At 43.9% G+C, this 18,217-nt stretch overlaps 1 protein-coding gene across 7 annotated transcripts in view; it reads left to right on the forward strand.

Moving 5' to 3' along the window:
* Positions 1-351: 351 nt before the first annotated feature.
* The window catches only part of ITSN1 (intersectin 1), a 124,160-nt gene continuing 106,294 nt past the window's right edge, over positions 352-18,217 (forward strand). For all 7 annotated transcript variants that reach the window (XM_032203002.1, XM_032203040.1, XM_032203018.1 and 4 more), the window contains exon 1: positions 352-490. The gene's annotated coding sequence lies outside the window, so the exon portion shown is untranslated. The remainder of the gene's footprint in view (positions 491-18,217) is intronic.

Genomic DNA, 18,217 nt, shown 5'->3' on the forward strand with positions numbered 1-18,217 from the left:
GCGGCGGTTGCCATGGCAACGCGAGGACTTCCGCCTCGCTCCCTCCTCGGGCCCCGCCCCGCCGCGCGGCGATTGGTGGAAGCGGCTGCCGCTCGGCGTAAAAGCGGGGGTGCGATTGGTTGAGCGGGCTGTCGCTCAGTGCCGGGGGGGAGGAGCTGCCCGCGCGGACTACATAACCCAGCAGGCGGGGTCACGGAGAGCGCCGCAAGACAGCAGCCTCGCCCCTTCTTCCCTCCGATTGGCCAGCGGGCGCGGGGCCCCGCCCTCTGATTGGCGCAGCGCGCTGCCCGTCTCCCCGCGCCGTGAGGGCGAGCGGGGGGCGCGGCGCTCCTCCCCTCAGCGGCCGCCAGACGGCGGCGGAGGAGGCGGCGCAGGGGCATGGTGCGGCCGCGCCGGCCGCCGCTGCTGCTCCGCACCCGGCCCCGGGCCCCCGGACCCCGCCGCCGCCTCCAGGGCTGTGAGCAGGGCCCGCGGCCCGGGCAGCGATGAGGTACGGCCCCGGGGGGGGTTCGTGTGTGTGTGTGTGTGTGTGTGTGTGTGTGAGGGGGGGGGGGGGAGCCGGGAGGGGCGCCCCCCGCCATTTGCCCTGCGCCCCCCCCCCCCCCCCCCCGCGGGTGTGTCGCGATTAATCGCGGTGTTTTTGTGCCCCGCGGGGGGCTCTGTGCTGGTCTGTGCCCCCCACAGGGGTGCTGGGGCTGCCCCCGCGCCCCCCATCCCGCCCCAGCTCTCGGGCACGATTTTTGGTTTGGCCGCACGCAGCTGTTACCTAACGCTTGTATTTAAACAGGGAAAAAAAAATCGATAAAACCCTCAAATGCGTGCGTTTCCTCCTAAATAGCAGCTAAAAACCGAATCAGCGCTCTCTGTGTGTAGGTGCCAGCGAGTGGGGAGCCTCAGGCTCTGCGGTGCTACAGGGCTCAGCCCTCGCCTCGCTTTCCTCTGCCTTTTCCTTTCTAGCCGCCAGCAACTTCCTCCAAGGAGCAAGGTGACATCCCATATATTTTGTTTTTTTTATTATTTTTTATTTTTTTTATTTCATTTTTTGACGTAGCACCCGTCGCTAAATTCCCCTTCCCATTATAAAGCGCTCGCACCGCATCCCCGGAGCTGTGCCGGAGGGGTGAGGTGTGGAAGGAGGAGCCTGGCGGCTCGGCTGCCTTCAGGCTCCCCGCTGCAGGGCCGGGGGTGTCCCTGCTTGGCAGGCCAGGTGGCCTGGAGAGGCACAGGTAAGGAGCACGCCCCCGTCCTCTTCTTTACCTTAACATTTAAGATAAGCACTTAGGCAAGCACATAAGTCCAAGCAGCTCGGACCATTTCAGTTTGCGTTATTAGTGCTTGTCCGCGCTCACTGGTTTTGGCAGCTTTACAGGGGTCATGTTTCGTACAGATGAACCGTTTCTGAACGGTTTCCCCAGTGTGTGAGGCTCAAACTTCATTTGAGCCGAGCAGGTTGCTCTTTGTGCTTGCTGCTTCTCAAGCCGTGCTTAATTCTTTCAGTTCTCGTGTTCCCTCTGTGATATCTTACTGTCTTTATTCCAGATAAGTTTGTTTTCAATGTAGCTCTTTTTTTTTTTTCTTTATAATTTACCTTTATATCCCGGTTGAGTGGAATAACTACAGAGTATGAGTTGGTTTCCCAAAACAAACCAGAGACCTGCAATCAGTGCCTGTGCTGCCTCTTGCTGCTGTTAGTTAGCTGGTGGAAAGTCTGCATGCTTTTTCATTAATACCTCTGATTGTGCAATTAGGTTAGATGTGGATTCAGCAAAGAATGTGAATCTAGCAAATAGATCACAGAGTGGTGATGCTGAATAGCCTTTTCTGGTCTATCTTACGCTGTAGTCACAGGTTGCAATTTTAGTTTTCAGTAGGGTAACACCAGGGAAAACAAGAACTTAGAGAGCTCTGTTTGTAGAATAAAGAGAAAACAACAGAAGTTGTTTTCAAAGTGTTGGCAAAGACTTGAGGAAAAGATCATCAAGGAGAGTTATCAACCACGACCACTTACTTATGCTGTCTTTAGTCATAGGTAGAGTAGGATAAATCACAAGCAGAGCCATTTGTTTGCAGCGAGCATTTCAGGTAGTGGTGTCCCAGTAGTTTCCCTTCAGGGAACCAAAGAGATAAGTTCATTTTTTTTTTTTTTTATCATTAGAATAAATACTGCTTCTGTGCCTGTTGTCTGCTGGAAACATTGACTGCTTGTTGCCATTGTGTTTAATACAGTTGCTGAACTCGAAATGGCCCCTCCGCAGTAAATTGGTTTTGTTTTCACTTACATAGCATGAAGCTGGGTAGTATGGTCGACAATTACAAATTTGCTCTAGTCAGAGATCTAATAATGCGTTCTTTGTATGCATAAAAGTGTATTCTGAGGTGCCAAGGCTTCAGGATGATATTTGCCAAAAGTGGCTACAGTGTTTCAAGAGTACTCTTACTAAAACACAGTGTAACAGATTCTGCTGCTATTTGGGGTGATACCATTACCCTTAAGTATGTCCTGATACCAGTGCTGCAGTTGGGGATTAAAATAACTGCATTTGCCAAGCCTTTGTACACCAAACCAAAAATGATGTAATTCTGGGGTGTGCGTGTGGATGCCTAGCTAATCCACCTGTCTACAGTGAGTCCGTGTAGGTGGCTGCGTGTGTTTGTGCAGGAGGCAGAGGTGGTCAGCTTCTTGACAGAGCGTGCACTGTTTGTGTAGGAGAGCTTAGTTTCTAATTACTGATCTCTTAAGGGCTTTCCTACGATTGAAACTGGAGTTTGTCTACCTACTTTGGAGTGTCAGAGGATTAACTACTTGGCCAGCGTGGGAAATGATGAGAAGTAAAACTTGTGTGTGTGGGAGAAGTATCCTATCTCTTCCCCAGAAAGAAAAGTTGTTTTTCCTTTTTATTTCTGGTGAAAAAGATGTGTTGTGATTCAGATCAATCAGAATGCAAACAAAGTGAACGAGGTGGTATATACACTCAGTTTGGTTTTCTCTTACGAAATGCATTAAGCTCATGTATGTCGGACATTTATTTTTCCTTTTTCACGTGCTGCTCATAAGATAAATGAATTAATTAGTGCTAGTGTCATTTCAGAGGTCATCTTTCCTTTTCCCTGTCAAGTCGTCTTCTCAGAAGAGTTGGGTGTGTGAAATGTGCTTGGAATTTTAAGTAATCGTATTATTAATTGCCTGAAACCCAAATCCCCACTGTAGGTCTCTCTCTTGCAGCATTTCTCAGTCTCTTCCCCCATCCCTTGTGGTTGTGTGTGCCCACAGGATATTCGTGGTGACCGCAGTTCTGGCGGTCGAAGTCTAAACACTGCAGATTTGGAGCAGTCAGGTTTTGCCTCATGGCTTGCCTTGAAAATCGTGGGCTTGCTGGTATGTTCCCTTGTGTTTCTCGGTATAATGTGACAGATTAAGCAAGCCCTAGCAATGCTTTTAAAATAATTTCAAAGGTACTTTTTCTCCAAGAGTCCAGGTTTTGCTTTGTGGGTGTGACTTGTAAGGTTTGGGCAAAGAATCCACGTGAAGAGGATCTAGACCCATGGGTGAAGGACTGGGCAGTAATTAGTCTGTGTTCTTTTAAGGTACAAGTTTGCTTGCTTCATATAATTACTTAATCTGTAGAAAAGTTATTAAAATACTTTAAAAATGCACAGGGCATCTGAGTTTAAATCTATGATTTTTGAAAGAGTGCTCCTGGAGAGCCACTGGAAATGACTGGGACTTTATCAGAGGGCTCATAACAAAATGCTTTCGGTAGCACACTGCTTTCCCTACTTTTATATAAAACTGTAAATATTTACAACTAAATATCCCTCTGAAATCCTTCATGAGATCTATGTGAGGACTTTTAGAAATTTTCTAAATGGTATAAAAACTTAAACCACACGTTATCAATCTGAAGTAGTATCTTTGGACCAGTTCACTAGTCAGCTGCTCTGCTTGTGTTTTAGCCACGCTTTTTAAAGATGCCTTCCAAAAGTGATTCCTGGACTCTACGACTAAGAATAACATGATGGAAAGTGAAGTCTCTAACAGATCTTGTGCTTCATAGGAGAAACTTCCAGCTCACATCACGCATGCTGTGAGCAGGCGGTGTCTGGGTTTCCCAGCATCTTTGACAGTTAACAGCAGCTCTTTTTTGTTGTTCTGGTCCCACACTTTTTAAAGAAAGCAGCAGTCAGTTTCTGTGCCCTGTTTGGTGTTAAAATTTGTGTATGCTTTTACTGAGCAACCACTTATCCTGGAGAGGAAAATAAAGTTACCTATCAACAGGATGTGTTTTCTAAGTAGTGCTCATCGTGCAAAATATACACTAACTTTCTGTCCATTGCCCTACCAGCTGAACTTAAAGGATAAATCCAATATTGACTTCTAGGAAGCTAATTCATGCAGCTGTCTCTGCAGAATGGAGGAGTCTTGCATGCTCATAAGCCCATGGCTATCCTCTATGTTACATTTTAATAGAATCACAGAATGGTTTGGGTTGGAAGGGGCCTTAAAGACCATCCAACCCCCTGCCAAGGGCAGGGACATGTCCCACCAGACCATGTTGCCCAGAGCCCCATCCAGCCTGGCCTTACAATGCCTATGCTCGTGTTTTGGATTTATTCTGCTTGTACCTTAAGTGTTCATATGAGTGATCTGAGGACTCTGAAGGTACAATCTGGCTAAGTTTGTGATTTTTGGGTCATTTCTTTATTTCTTTTAAAAAGTCTGTTAAGTAACTGTAAAAATGATTTTTCATGGACTTCTTTTACATTGCAATTTCAAGTCCAAAAGCACAAGAATGTTGTAAGGAGCAATATTTAATATATTGCAAAATAAACTTTCAAGAGGTCACAGCAGGATCTGCCAAAATTCCGGCGTTAGCTTTTGTGTCAGTCCTGCAGTGCGGGAAGGTAAAAGGCTGAGCAGATCTGCTCAGTTGCCTAGTTCCAGTTATTTTCCGCCGTGTGGTAATCCCGTTCCTGTGAGCTGTTAGGTGTGAACGTGTGTTTGTGCCCATACAGGGCCGTGAGCAAGAAGCAGTCACGCTATGCAGATGATGCACCTGCAAAGAGCTCCCTGGAGCTGCCTCTGGAGGTGCTGCGGACATCCCTGTGCTCGTGGTGAGGAGGTCCAGGCAGAAGCTGAGTTACCTGGCTGTGTTTTGTGGAAGAGGCTCAAATAAGGTCAACTGGAGCAACTGGCCCCCTCCTTCAGGTTTCTGATGATGGTGATGCTCTTTGCGGGAAAGAGGCTCTTCAAACTGCTTGTACCACATTTCTCAATTTCCCCTCATCTTTGCATCTAGAGAAAAGAGGTGACTGCGTGTTGTAGGACTGTAACGAGTTCCTTGTCAGCTCAAGGAGCACAACAGTATCGTTTAGGTGGAAAAGAGATCACTTGAAATCCAGTGTTGTTTTTGCTAAGGCGTTCCAGTAACTTCCATAAATCTTCAGGGTATTTTGTGGAAATAAAGTTCTTTCCTTACAGAGAATCATGAATGAAAATTGACAACTGCAGAGTCCTGCCTGCTTTTATTTTTTTAATAAATAAAATGCCAGTGATCTGATCACATACCAAGGGCGGTGGTTTAATAGTTTAACTTCTGGAACAAAAATACTGACTTTTCTTTGTTCGAATCACATGTGAATCCCAGCTGGATAAACTTGGCTCTCTGTTTTTCTGAGGCAGACAGAAAGACTCTTGTGATGTTCAGGTGTTGGGGTGTGTGTTGTTTTTATTGGTTTTGTCATGAACATCCAACATAATTGACTTTTTGGAGATAGGACCAGGTCAGGGAACTCTGCATCTGCTGCCTGTGCTCCTGCAGTGCTTGCTTGCCTCGCTCCTTGTCTCTGCCAGCCAGCAGTCCTCTTACCTGTTCTTTTTTTTTCCTGTTGTATCTGTATTATGTTACTTTAATTGCCAAATATATTTCAGACTCATATAAAGTCTGGCAGGTGTTTTCCTATTGAAACTTTGTATTTAGAAATATTTCTGTACGCTGTGCTGTTGAAGTTAGAGTTTATGTGGCACACGCTGATGTTTCTCTCAAATTTGCTTATTTTTGTAAGGGCCAAACACAAGAAGGAGAGGTTGTTATGAAGTAAACTACCGGGAATAATTCGTAGAGTTACCTGAAATACTTTAAAAGTTTTTCGGAGAGAAGCCTTGCATTGTAATACCTCTGCTCTGCAGCGTGTGCTCATGTTTCAGAACAGGGGGTGTAGTGCACAACAGAGCAGGAAAACTCCTTGTAAGCACAAAGCAGCGTGGAACTGAGTTGCTGCAGGTATTCAGGAAATTGCTGCCTTTAGAAAACAGGCGTGCAATGAATCTCTTCTCCAAGTCATTCCTTTTGGTTGTCTCTTATTCTAAATCCTGGCTTGTAAAACTTCAAGTTCAAAGCCTGAAGGTGTGAAAGGATGTCTGAACGCTGTGAGATCATCCGTGCTTGAACTCATGGCCAGAGATCACGGATATTGGGGCTGTTTGATGGCAGTTTGAAATCATCCATTATCTACCTTCGATGTTTCTGCACGTTCTGTTGCTCCTGCCTGGCTGTGCCTAAAAGCACAGCCAGCAACCTGACGTGCTCATAAAAGAACAAATGGCAGCCTGCTATCAAACGCATGCTAATTTTAAGAGATAGGATAGAAATTAAGCGTCTTGGAAATAGCGTCTGCTGCTTCAAGGAGCACTGGCAGCTGCTTTGGTGGTGCAGGCAGGGGGAGACACCAAAAGCAGGCTCCTTTTTCTTAGAGGTGCATCCCTTAACTTTAGTGCTGGCTGTGAGCCCTTCGTGGGGCATTGGCGGTACAAAGAGGGTGGTCTTTGACTTTGAGAGATCTGCAAGCTTGCCAGTAAGAAATGGCTGAACCCATTATCCATGCACGGGCAATGTTTCATTAGCACAGCTCTTACCAGAATCATCGGAGTGGAGTCGAGGCTTGTGCAGCATTTTGTCTTCATCAGTTCCGTGGGTTTTTGGTTGATCAGTCATCCTCTTTGCACAATGAGGAGCTATGGATGAACCCTAACCACGTGCTGGAATCCACTCTTGTGAAACAAAGGTCTGCAATGCCTCAGGGTGAATTTAGTGGATCAGATGGGGAAACTGATTGAATTCTTAAGTGTGTCCCAAAAATATGTTTGATACTATTTAAACTTGACATTTAAACCTGACAGGATTGCGTAAAACCTGTGCTGCCTGGTGCAAGCAAAACATTTTCACTTTGAGATCTTTGGGGGCAGGAGGGAGAAGGAAATATCCTTTTGAGTCAAGTACTCCTGTTGTTCTGAACTGCGGACAAATGCTTTTGCATGACTTCTTAAAGAAACAAATGATTTGAATTAACTAGTTGGGTGAATTTAACCCAAAGAGCTTTAAATCTGCTTCTATTTTAGAACTTACAAATAAGAATATGACTAAGTAACAACCCAGCGGAGTCCCTAAGGAAAGCTGTCTTCCAAATTAAAACCCCACCCCCCAAACCAAGCCAAAAGCAACCACCAGCTCTGCCTGAACTTACCTGATGTGCTCTACAAACTTTATGTAAGACCTCGGTGCTTTGGTGCCCCTTCCAATTCTTGCTCAGTCTTAGGAAATCTGGCAGCTTTTTGTTCTCTTTGTGCTGCCTAAGAGTTCAGGTGATGCTATCGGGAAGGTCCTGGTGAAGACTGTAGACTAGTTAGTGATAGCTTTTTTTTTCTTTTTTCTATTAAATGGGATTTTAAAAGTGGAGTTTGCACTGGAATCCTGTAGTCCTGCACCAGGTGGTGGTGGCTGATGTGCTGTGTGAATAAGGAAGAAATAAAGGAATATTGGGTTAATAAAAGCAGCACAGTATTTATGTATGTGAGACTGGCTGTCTCAGTACCAGCTCATCTTAATGCCCCCAGAGGAGAGTTAAAGATGGTGTGGGATAGAAAAGGTTGAAAATATTTGAGTTTTCTTTAAAAAATAAAATAAACCCACGCCAAAATCCCCTACAAAAACAGCCAGAGGCAAGGCTTTTCCATGTGAACACCATCTGACTCTACCCTTAATTTGAATATAGTCTTTGTATGGCAGAGACTTAATTTGACGTGATATTTCTGAGTTTCTGTTGTTTAGAAACAAATCTCCAGTTGTTTCTCCTTCGCTCGTTTCCCTGTCAACCTTCAGCAGAAAGCTTTGGTGTCGCTATTAGGTTAACTCCCAATTTCATGGGCAGGTGCCAGTGGTAGGATCTGGGCCAGCTCCCCTCTGCTGCTGCTTGTCGGGTACAAATTCCTAGCGAGGAAGGAGAACCGTAGGGCTAAAAGGAGCAGGAGCAGGGAGAATCGTGCCTCTCTTCTTCTCCCCGGCCTCCTCGCTTGCTAGGAGGCACGGGTAAGAGCACTGGAGCTTTGACCTTTCGGCGGTTTTGGCTCTCACGAGTTGCTGGCTTGAGGAGTTGAACGTGGTCCAGGGATGACATGTTAGCTGGAATTTCAGCAGGCTGAAAGGCTCTGGGCTTTTCTGCTGGTAGCTGGTTCTGGGCGCTCAGGAGGCTTCATTGATAGCTGCATAATAAACCTGCCTAGTGTGCCTTACTGGTTTGCAGAGAGGTTAAAGTACTTTGTGGAAGAGGAAAGATTCTTCCCCTTCCCTAATTGGCAGTGCTTCTGATACATAATAAATTCCTCAAGTCTTGTGGACCTTTAGAAATCATTTTGCATTTTCTTTGCATTTTTTCTTCCTTTACATTTTTTGAGCAAGGAAAAATCTATACTGTAGCACCCAGGAAAATGGGATTCCCTGCTGAAGTAGCTTAATTCCTAGAGCTTCAGGAATTTGCTAAGGCAGTACCAAGTTCCTGCTTTTCCTGGATTACCCTGATCCGATCCTGAATTAAACCACAAGGGGGTTAGTGAGGGAAAGCACAGTACAGGCGAGCTGGGGCTGGGGAGCTCCGGCATTAAAATAGCTTTCCTGACAGTATGTAGGGAATGTCTCCGTGCTGAATCTATCTTCAAAATGCCCATTTTTAAGGTGGTGGTCACAGCAGTTTCTGGTTCAGTAGCAGACCATGTACAAGAGGTACATTCAACTTTCCTGGCGATCTGCAGGGCTCGCTCTGAAGCAGAGGTACCCACGGTATTTGTGATGAGCTGTGCTCTACAGCAGAAACACTCAGTTGATAAAAATCCACTGGAGGAAACCCAGCTGCAGAGGAAAAACAGGACCCTGCCTTAAAGAAGATGTTTCAAACATCTGCCTGTTGCGTTCAGTTGTTATCCCTCTGCTATGTAATGAGAGAAGATGAACACAGTCCTACCATAAGTCCGTCTTGTCTTAGCTTGCTTTGTCTCTCATTAAAGATTAAGGACTTTATTCTGTGAAGATTTAAATAGAAACAAGCCTTATTGTGATGAAAGAGAGAGAGGTTATGAAGTTAGCTTGGCTCTACTTCTTGATTTGTAGGCTTCTGGAAAATGACTTGTGGAGATGTCTTGGGACAATGTGTATAAACCTAATATTAAGATTAATTTTTTCTCAGTCATTTTTCAAGTTAACTAGAGCTTTCCTTTGCATGTGAGCTAAGGGAAACTGCTCTCTTGGATTCCAATGGTTTCTGAATCTCATTTTGCCTAGAAATGTTTTAGTTGATGTGTTTGGAGGTTGGACCCTGTTACAGATGCGCGCATGAGGAGACACGCAGCAGGAGCGGTTGCATCTGGACACAGAGATGACCAAATTGCTGCTTTCTTCAGGGAGCTTACAGAACCCGGCTCACATACATGTGCAGCTGCCGCTGGGGACCTGATGTCTTCACGTGGCTGTGTTTATTTTCAGATCTCCTGAAGGGGAGACATGGTAGGTGATGGGAGTAACCAGAGTCAAAAAAAAAAAAAAAAAAAGTCTTGCAGAAGTGCTGCTCCAGAGGAGAGGCCTCACATGATGTCTGTTCTTCTAGAGTAACACAGATTTGCATACCTACAATCTGTATCAGTATATTTACCTGTTCCTGGCCTCCTGATCTGTTTTATAGTGCCCCAGTTTCATAATGACCTCAGATTTACACTGCATCTTGACTCAGAGCAGCGAACATACTTTCCTCCTCCCACTAGGAACGGGCTAAATTTGTTGGGAAAGTATTTGGCAGTTGGATTCGCCTCATTCTGCTTGAAAAAAAAAAAAATATCTCAGCAGCTGGTTGCTATAGAATCGTTATTTCTCTTCCAGATTTTAATGTTTAGTGGGTTGGATACAGTGGGGAGGTTATTGGCAAGGTAACTGAAAAAATGTGTTAAGTTCTTTCTCCCTTGGGGTGCTGCTGGCTTGGTGCCTCTTTGTAGGCCGCCTTTATTGCTGGTTTTCAATGGCTTGCATGAGCAGGGCTGGGGGGATGCTGTGACCTTTGGCGGTGTGTATCTGGTTACTCATATTTTTGGCCAAGCTGGAGCATTTTAATGTTATGGCTCACATTTTTTTTTTCCTTGTATCTCCGTGTATCGGTTCAGTTGGTGTGCCAGCCTAGAGATAAGCATCTCAAAAAATGAAGCTGAATCGAGTTTTTACTGCAGGTCTGCAATAAACTTTGCACTAAAAACAGCAATCGAATTCAATCTGTCTTGCAACTGTTACGGATCGCTTGGAACAACCGCAGTCCCCCCCACATTGATACTTTTTAATGATTTGGGTTTGTTGCTGGGGCTTTGTAACCTGAAATTGCTGCTTTCCAAAGCAGACCAGCTCTTCTGTCACAGAGAGAATCTCTTCCAGGAGTCAATTAAATTGCAGTGTGCAGTCTTCTGGAAGATCAAATTTAAAGATTTGTCTGTGTATTCAAAGCTTTTTTTATTATTTTGGAGGGAAAAAAGCCTGAAGTATTGGCTATTGTTAGGATTGTCCATGCATGTTACTTTGTGTCTGGCATAAACTGCGTGTATCATTATAATGCCTCTCTGCTGTTTGTGTGCTCAGGCAGGTATCTTTTTTGTTTTGTCTTAATGTTCTAAATGTTTCAGTTTAGAAGCAGTCTGGTAGCTTTGCTAATTGCCAGTAATGAAGTCAGTTCCCTAGAAAGACCCACAAAAACCACGTGAATTTTGAAGTAAACTAATATAATGTAAGGGATGAGTAAAACAGAAACGTGCTCATTTCCCTGTGTGGCCTGATGCTGTCCACCAGCTGTTGTTTCTAGCTCTGATGGACCAGTCTGCCTTTTGGGAAAGTTTGTCTCCTTCCATTACTACCATTAGATGGTAGCTTTCTTACTAATATTTTCCTACGAGTAAATAACATGCATTGTCTCGAGGTATTACATTTTCTTGCTAGTACCCAATATTTGCGCTGTTACCCAGGTTCTTTGCCTCCATCTCAACGTGATTCTTCCACTTGGTACTTTCAGCTCTCCGAGGACTTTAACTGTGTGCTTTGACAGCGTACTGGCTGCTGGCAATCAGATTTCTTGAGGCTTCCTTTAAGTCCTCACTTTGGGCTGGTAAACCAACAGGAACTTTTCAAAAGGCTAAAGTAATGACTGCAGGACTGGGAGATGCTGATTCTTCTGCAGGGCCTAATTCAAAATTCTTTCTCTTGTCTTAGTATCTCGAAGGTGCCAGATTTTTTTTCCTTTTTCCCTTCTCCTCAAGCATTCCAGCTCTCAGCTGTGCAAGCAATGATTAAATGAGCGACACAGTAATGTACATGCCAGATATTTGTGTTATTCTCTCACTTGTCATCGGGTTTTTAGCATTTAAGAACTGGTAGGCAAATAATTAGCGAGACTTTTTCAGTGGGTTTTAAAGTAAGAACACGAACTGTTGCCACATACAGGAACTCCTGCAGCTCAAGACAGTTGTCATGGACGTTGTTCACTGGAGAATTAAAAAGAAAAAGGGGGAAAAAAGTGTAAATGGCCTTTTCAGTCTAGAATGTCAGTGCATCTCTTGGCACTGCTTGCTGAGAGGCTTTGAGAATTACTTGCTGCTGCTTTTTTCTCCCTGGAGTACATGAACTGGCATTTTTTTCCCTGGAATTTTTTCTTGCATAATTTGGGGTTTCCTGCTTCAAAGTTGCACTACAACAGCTGTACGTTTCAAGGAGCACTTCGAGTCCTTGGGCTCTGAAACTGTCAGCAGCTGTATGCAAGCAGATGAGAGCTGAGGCATGTTCATCTAATTTTCTCTCTCTGGGTGCTTTACTTCCTCACATAAATGAGCAATAAAGTCGATTTGATAGGAGACTTATGCTATAGTGCTGCTCTGGACGGAAACCTGTGTGTGTCAATGCCTTAAAAGAAGAGAAAATAGCACTGGAGCTTTAGGAAATTTCGTAGTTATCACTAAGTTTTTTGATAAAACTAATTTAACAACCTTGTTCTTGCTGTGTCCCACACTTCTTACAGCTTACTGCTTGATGGGACTTGTTACATCTGTTCCCAGCTCCGGAACTGAGCATATCTAACAGAAAATGAGGGATATCTGACTTGGCACAGTTAGTGCCTCTGCTGGTTAAATAGCACTCAAGTTCTTGGCTAGACATGTGTTCCTCGTTCTGGTGTCAAATGCTTGTGAAGTAGTAGTATCTTCTTCTTTTCCCAAATGGAAGAGTTAGTTTTAAGGCAGAAGTTCAGGTTTTGTCCTCGGCAGGTAGCAGACTCTTCTTTCCAAGAAGTTCCCTTTGTCTTTTGCCGTTCATTTCAAGCCTCAGTAAATGCTGTGTGTATTTTTCAGGTAAGTTGAAAACTAGACTGAGTACTTGAGATTGAAGGCTTTTTGTCTGATGGAGCTTTGATTGCAAGTGCTTCAGTACACGGGGTTTTTGAATAGCTAAGTATTGACAACTTCACTTTTAATGTTAGCTGTCTTTAGCCTATGCTTCTCCAGATAAATGATTACAAGAAAATCTTTCTTGCCCTTTTAGAGGGTAATTTATTAGCTGTAATGATCAGGGAAGGCATGGAAGCTTCAATATAAGCTCAGATTTCATTTTGAGGTCTTGGCTCAGAATGTAAATAATCAGAAGTGTATTTTTGGAGTCCAAAGTTTATTTTTAACATCTTGGCAGTTGCCAGCACTTAAAGTATGCTGTGCTGAAGCCAACCAGCGTGTGTTGAGAAATCACTGTTGAGCGTGCTGCCAGTGATGCCAGCCTCTGCTGTTTCACGCTTCCTTCACAGCTGTCCCCAGGCCTCTTTGTATGATGTCCCTGTTGCAGAGCCTGGCCTTCAAGGTGTCTCCTGTTGGAGTCACAAGACTCAGCTTTCAGTGTAAGCTTGCCCCTATTTTTGACACACCAAGCTGAGAAATGAAGCAGTCCTGTTCCTGCTTTGTGAGCGAGATCACCTTAAAAGTTGCAGTAGCTCCTGGAGGAAGAGGTTGAATGGAGACAGCGCTCATTTTCGCTGTCTGGTTTTAATCACTGCTGAGTGTGAGCTTTAAGTTGTGCAAACTCGGCTTCCTCCTGTACTATACAACTTAGAAACCTTTCACATCTATCATTCTCACATGAAGATAAGTTCCATTTATTTACCATTACAGGCAAGTAGTTTGTAATGTTAACCCACAGCTTTCTGCTCCATCTCCCCTATAAATGTGATCCTGTTAGACAAGTGAGGCGGGTTCATATTCCAATAAAAAGAGGTTCCCCTTTCTCCAAGCATTTTTGGTGCCCAGGAATATTATTTTGTTATATCAGTTATTTAAGCTGGCACTTAGTATTAAAAGTGGAGAATCTTGAAAAGTAACGTTCCTTACTCAATACATTTTTGAGGAAATCTTATTAGGGTTTTGCTTCAGTTTATGAGAAGAGGTAACTGCCTTACGTATGACATAGGTCTGCCACAGATACTGTGCTCTCTGGGCTAGGAACAGAGTGACTTATGCAAACTAAGTCAAATTTGGTTTATAGATTAGTCACCTAAACATCTAGGAAAAAACAGGAGAATTCTCTGGGCAAAGTCCATTTTAAGATGGGACCGTGACTGGTCAACTGGATACGTTACAAAAAGGCAGAAGAACTTCTTAAATTCACTTTTTTAAATTCAAGGAAGATTAAAACTGCTACAAGTCAGAAATGTCCTTTGCATCAGGATAACTTTATTCATTAAAGTATCTCCGTTATGGTCCCATACATACAGCAGTCCTTGTGTTACACCTAGTTGGATGTTTTCAGTGCTACTGCATATATGTTGTGTGCTTCAGAAGCTTTCTGTGCTTTGGCTGCATACTTTATCCTGAACTTGAAACAGTCTTTTCATAGCCTTTTCAATGAGTGATAATGGTCTATATATCACAAAATCCTTTTTTTTAGTGTGATTATTGCCTCTTTCCTTAGAATTGGATTTCTAGACACAGAACTCCCATTTTAGCAAAGGTAATGCAAATACCTGGATTTGGTCCCAGGATTTCACTTTGTAACTGTTTAAAATTGATATTAGAGGTGGCATTTCTGTTTCATTCACTGTGAGTCTTGGCTTCATCCCAGCCAACGTTAACTTTCAGTGAACCAAGGTAAGCTCGTGGCAATGAATGTACCCACAGAAAAGTGACTGGGTGAGGTGCAGCGCTGACAGCTTCTGTAGGGAGTTACAGCTCAGGGTCTAACGAGATGACTGGAGTTGAAGTTAAACAAGGAAACTTGTTATTTTTCACTTCAGCATCTGTGTCCTGCAAGAATCTTGTTCAGGGTTTGTATTGTGAGGAAAGGTGAAATGGAGAGGGACTTACAATCCGTACTGTAAAAAGAACAGCAAAGCTAAATTTCTCTCGGCAAGCCAGATCCTAAAACCGAGTTCTGTCATTACATTGTCATCACCAGGCAATGGGGATAGCATTGTATTCTGAGGATATCTGAATGATCTCTTCCCAGAATTGGAAGACTTGGAAAGGTTAATCTTTGTAAGGCTGTACAGGAGTGCTGTGAGAGCTGCAGGAGTTCGATGGAGGACTGGCACGAGCTGCATTTGAACTTTGAGGTGGATGAGCTGTGAAGTCTGCTGTGAGCATCGTGCCCTTCCTGCTTTGCCAGGCTTGTCTTGCTTCTCTGTTTGTTGGCCCTCCTCTTCACGAGCTTTCTCTACTGCTCCCATATAAATAAATGTCTTATCTCTTCACTTACGTTTTTCTGTCCCTGCCTCTGCTGAGGAAACAAGTCTCCCGAGGGCACAGAGTTCAGGCTGTCTCTGTACAGTAAACAACCTGCTGCCACCAGATGATTTCAGTGAATAAGGCTCACGCTATTACATGCCTGCAGACCTGCCCTTACATGTGTAGTTGGTGTGCTGGTTTTACCCTGCTGAGCAGCCAAACTCCACCACAGCTGCTCTCTACCTCCCCCTCCTCTAAGGAGATGGTGGAGAAAATATGATGAAAAGGAAAAAAAGGGCTCACGGGTTGAGATAAGGACAGGGAGATCGCTCACCACTTATTGTCATGGCAAAACAGACTCAGCACAGGGAGATTAAAATAATGCTCCTGCGGGGGCTCTCCATGGGCCGCAGCCTCCTCCAGGCCACATCCACCTGCTCCACCGGGGGCTCCTCCACGGGCTGCAGGGTGGAGATCTGCCCCATGGGCTCCTCCCCCATGGGCTGCAGGGGGACAGCCTGCTCCACCGGGGGCCTCTCCACAGCCCGCAGGGGAACTGCTGCTCCCTGCCTGGAGCAGAATCCAATCTGCTCTCACAGAGGTGCACCCAGCATTAATGAGCTGATGGGCTCAGCTCTGGCCAGCAGCAGGTCCCTTTTGGAGCTGACTGGAGCTGGCTCTGATCTGACAAGGGGCAGCTGCTGGGCTCTGCTCACAGACACCACCCCTGCAGTCCCCTGCTACCAAAACCTTGCCATGTAAGCCCGATAAGTTGGGCAGTGACGAATAGTTACCATTCTTAAAACTTGCAAACATAGTGGTTCTCAAGGAGGTCAGCAGGCTTGTTTTCCATGGCTGTCTTCACTTTACGCTTGAACCATACTTGAAAGGTTTTTTTGTAGGTCTATTATGTTGTGAAATCAGGACATCTTATTATGACTCTTCAACTTAATTTTTTCCTAGTTGAAGACAGCCCCGCAACCATGATGTGACTTGTAACAAATTTCCCTGATTACTAGGTACTGAAAAACAGATGACTCCTGAGGTACCCACAGGGGAGAAATTTGTAAGCTACAGTAAGTAAGCCTCACTATCCTGCAGATTTATAACCTACAAGAAGTAAGCCATTAGCACTAGCAGTAATGTTAATTTTCTTATCCTCCTTAATGAGAAGAATTTTTATCCTGGAAAGAGGTATTAAAACACTTCAGTACGTGGAAATCTTTTCAGAATTATTAACCATACAGATTTCCTTGGTCACTTATGGAAGGGCCATAACAAAATAGTTTGCTTTGCAGATCAAGCATGAAAAATGCCTGTGCATATGGTTCCCTCTCCCTCTAACACCTGCGTTCTTAAGAAAAGTAATTAATTTGTTGGCTATAAATATTTATATACTTCAGAATGGGCACCTCTTTTCAAACTGTTTAATACACATGTTTTTTCAAGTGGTCAGTCTTCTTTGCTGCTTTTCCTGTAGCTAGTTTGTGTGCACGTCCTGGTTCTTTCTTGCATAGGCTTTAAGTAATTCCCAGCCCTTGGCAGAAATGTGGGGCGCTGCTAGCCTGGAACTGTGCAGCACCATGCTGGAGTGATCCCATTGCTCCCTCAGACAGTGCTGCTGTGGAACAGGGATTGCAACATCCAGCTTGTTTTGACTAAAACCCAAATCTCTCCATTCTTGCAGTAAGCTCTTTCCTTACACTTTTTTTTTAGTGGGAGAAACCTTCACTGCATATGTGCCGTGCAGGTCTGTTGCTCCTCTCCCTTAGTGAAGTACATGGGAAGCTTTCATTTTTTCACATGGTTGCTAGGATTTCCTTGCTGCCTTTAAACTCATTATTACCCCTATTACTGTTGTTATATCCATCAAGACGATTCCTGCACTTAGTCTTGAAGAATCTCGTACCCCAGCGAGGGTTCAAAACCTCTTCTGTTGTTTTTGAGAGGCAGGAGGCTGCTTTATGTGGAAGTGATGGAATGAATATTTGTCTTCTGGAAATGAAACTCGTCGTGCACCCTTAAGCAATTTTTGTGCTGTTCAGCTGCACTTACAGTGGTGGTGCTTTGATAAGCCAGTTTAATATTGAAATAGGGTTTATAAATCGGAATAAGCTTTTTTGATTATTTATTTAGCATTTCATTTTGCAAATGGCTTCCTTTCCCTTATCCTTTTTGCATGTATCAATTGCTTAGTCTTGTGGACACAGCTGAAATGGTTCTGCTGTCTTACGAAAATCCCTTCTAGGCATTTTAGAGAGGAATAGATACTCCCCAATGGAAAAAGGAAATAGAAAGAACTTACTTTGGGATATACTCTGCCTTGTGCAATTGAATCTTGCTTTCAGCTCATCAGTGAGTTTGTAAACATCTTTTAAATAAGAGACATTACCCCTGGTAACTCAGCTTTAACACATTTGATTTCTTGTTTAAGCTTTACGCAGATTTTGTGCCTACTTGGCAGTGTAGGAGAATCCTTTATTCTGCAATATGTATTGTCTGATGAGCAGCCTTTCCAGTAAAATACATTAATTTTACAAATGCTCTAGGGTCTGTCCCGCTTCAAATACCTGTTTGTGAAAAATAAGAGGAAATTTCAGTATTTGTTCATCCAACATTTGCATTTTTTCACAATAAAGTTGTTATTTAAAGTGCTGATTTGTCATTTTGTTGTCTGCTGGAAACACAGTTAAATGGTGTACTAATATCTGTAGGTAATATCAGATAAGTATTTTGAAGAATATTTTTTCCCTAAAGGTGTATTTTCCTTTATCAAAGTACATAACCATTGCTTCAGCTGGGTTGGCTATAAAAGAAGTGTTTCACTTCTTGTACAGCTGAGAACTGATGATCCTACTGCTGGAAAAGGAGTTCCAAATCTTAGCACGAGTAAATCTGTAAATAATAAAGTGGTCTGCTTTTTTTTTTTCTTTAAAAAAAAAAAAAAAAAGAAAGCTTTAGGTACTTCCTTGTAATATCTCAGCTGCTTTAGACTCAGGTATGTTTTCTGTACTCGCTTGGGAGCTATTATTTGTATTGTTTTATGGCTACAGTTCTCTGAATACTCTGCTAGAGGTGCCTGCCTCTAGGTCTTGTTCAATTTCTGGGAGACCAAGGAGGGTTATTGAATTGTGTCCTGTGTGGCAGGTGCTGCTTATTGTACAGGTT

This window comes from Aythya fuligula, chromosome 1 (assembly GCF_009819795.1).
Source record: "Aythya fuligula isolate bAytFul2 chromosome 1, bAytFul2.pri, whole genome shotgun sequence".
Lineage (NCBI taxonomy): Eukaryota > Metazoa > Chordata > Aves > Anseriformes > Anatidae > Aythya > Aythya fuligula.